The sequence below is a fragment of the Lupinus angustifolius genome, chromosome LG04, assembly GCF_001865875.1.
Source record: "Lupinus angustifolius cultivar Tanjil chromosome LG04, LupAngTanjil_v1.0, whole genome shotgun sequence".
Lineage (NCBI taxonomy): Eukaryota > Viridiplantae > Streptophyta > Magnoliopsida > Fabales > Fabaceae > Lupinus > Lupinus angustifolius.
The window spans coordinates 15,841,706-15,844,672 of record NC_032012.1 but is presented as its reverse complement, the minus strand read 5'-3'; positions in this window follow the sequence as shown (position 1 = coordinate 15,844,672).

Here is a 2,967-nt window from a genome sequence, read left to right as displayed (position 1 = left end):
ATTGTTATCAGCCTTCCATCTACTATGAATTTCACTTTTTGATGCAAGGTGGAGGGTATTGCCCCTGAAGAATGAATCCAAGGACGTCCCAACAAGCAGCTATATGTTGGATTGATGTCCATTACATGAAACAATATATTGAATGTGCATGGGCCTATCTTGATTGGAAAATCCATTTTTCCCATCACGTCTCTACGAGATCCATCAAAACCCTTGAAAATCATAGAGCTAGCTCTCAAGTATGAAGTATCAACTAGCAATATGGAGAAAGTTCTCTTCGCCATAACATTCAGTGACGACCCATTGTCTAGGAGGACTTTTCCAATCACGCAGTCATTGCACCTAACTGAAATATGCAGGGGGCGAACATGACTGGTACCTTCAGTGGGTAAATCTTCATCACGAAAGGATATGTAGTTATCTGCCACTATGTTGTTGACTACCCCACCTAACTTGTCAGTCGTGATGTCGTGGCTGACATTGGCTTGATTCAACACTTTTAATAACACATTCCTGTGAGCCTCAGAGCTAATAAGTAAGGACAATAGGGATATCCTTGCCGGAGTTTTATTCAGCTGATCCACTACTATGTACTCACTTTGCTTGATAAATTTGAGGAACTCACACGCTTCGTCGTTCGATACCCCTTCAGGTAAGGCCACTTCAATATCTTCTTCTATGTGCTCTAGAACTTTTTCTTTGCCTTTAGGTGCCCTAGATGGACCCCTCTCTACCTCTGGCGGAACATAGATGCGCCTAGTCCTTGTAATTCTACTATTTTCTGCAATGTTTGTAACCATATAAGGACTCATAGTCGGCTCCTCTTTGTAGATCCAAGGAACTGCTTTGTCATATTCATAAGGAAACGGGCTTCCCTCACTTGTTATTACACTGCCGAATGAATGACTCCCATTGACGTTGAGAAAAATATGTTTGAACACCCCCAGGTGGATTTATAACGGGTTCATACATGCGTATGAATACGGGTGTCTCTTCTTCGCCCTTCTTTATGACATTTATCTCGGGGCATGGAGAATTTCCCCATATGGCAATAAATTTCAAGTCTATCATTTTCTGAAGAAGTAACTTGAAATCCTGACAGTCTTCCAAGCTACGGCCCGCACATCCGTGCATCTCGCAACTCTTCGTTTCATTACGGTGTGTCTCAGGTGTAATAACTTCGACCAAACCTTGCCTACACATTTCCCGAAAGATGAACCCTATGGGCATCTTCACATCCTCAACTTTGCCGATGACTGCGACCTCATCCCTTGCCTCTATAGCATTTACCTCCTGATTCTCATGGTTGAATAGAGGATTTCCTGTGATGTTGGGTCTGGTTTCTCTGAAATCAATTCGCTTGGCGTTGATGCGATCTTGAACCTTGAATTTGAAGGCCCTGCAGTCTTCCACCAGATGCCCTGACGCTCCAGAATGATAAGCACAAGTGACGTTTTCATTATACTATGGTCCAGGATTTTCAGGGATTTTTCCTAGTACTGGTGTGATCATCCCTTGCCTTTGAAGATAGGCAAAAAGGTCTGTGTGTGTCATCGGAATCTGGTCAAACACAGGTGCTCTCCTCTCCTGTTGGTAGTAGTTATTATTTCTTAGTTGTTGTGTATAGCCTTGTCTTGGCTGGTACGCATTATTATTTTGATTTGGTGGGTTATGGATTGGTGTTTGGTTTTATGTTGGGTTGTGATTTTGTGCAAAACGAGAGGGTGCACGATAATTATTTTGGTTATTGTGTCGGGGTTGGAACCTCTTTGGTTCCGCAGCAATGAAATGGGTCTTTGTGTCTTTCTTCTTCATGAAGGCAGGCTTCTTTACGGAACCTGAACCTTCTTCAGCATTCTTTCCACTATTGATTCCACCTTCGAACTTTTCTCCTACTTTAATAAGAACATTAAAGTTGGTCGTCACGTTCCCTATGAGTCGCTCATAATATGGGCTTTGCAGGGTATCTTTGAAGATCGACAATTGTTCCTCTTCATCCAACCGCGGGAGGACCTGGGATGCTAATCCCCGCCACCTCTGAACATATTCCCTCAGACTTTCTGATGGTTTCTTAGCCATGTTCTGTAATTGAGTCCTGTCCGGTGCAGCGTCCTCATTGAATTTGTACTGTTTGACGAAGGCATTTGACAGGTCCAAAAATGTTCTGATCTGGGTTTTCTCTAGCCGGATGTACCAGCACATAGCAGCCCCCGCCAAACTATCTTGAAAGTAGTGGATCAAGAGCTTATCATTTTCATGATACGCTAACATCTTCCTAGAGTACATGTGCATATGACTTTTGGGGCAAGTTGTCCCGTTAAACTTTTCAAATTCTGGCACCTTGAACTCGGGTGGAAGTACCACATTGAGCACTAAACACATTTCAAAAGCATTCTTCAAATCTGTACAACTGGCTCCTTCAATAGCCCTCAATCTCTCTTCAAGGGAGCTTAATTTCTCCGCTTCTTTCTCTGTGTGTGGTGTATTACCTCCTGGCGGAGCCCTTTGGGAATCATCATCTAGTGGAGCTTTCTGCTTTTTTTTGGTGTCATGTCCGTCTTGGGGTTGGCTAGCACCGAACCCTTCTTTTATTTCTCGCTTTGGAGGGCTTTTAGATATGAAACATCTCCGCCATCTGTTCTTTCATAGTAGCCAATTCAGTTATGGTGTCCAGGTTGGAGTTTGTAGATTCAGCCATCTTTCGAGCTCGGAGTCGTGTGTTATAGGGGTGTTGGTAAGCAATGCTGACCTAAAAATAAATGCAAGTTGTTTTTCAAAAGAATGATTTGTAATAAATTGTAAAGTGTATGCGACCATTTAGATTAATGTGTGGTTGATGAAGTCTTTAGAGTGAATAAGTTTTTTCAGTTCAGGAATGCCTCTTTAATTCTAGAGGCATAAAGTCCATTGTAAAGTTAAAAGAAACTCGTATACTAATAACTAAGGAGCGTAGTCTCTTAGCTCATC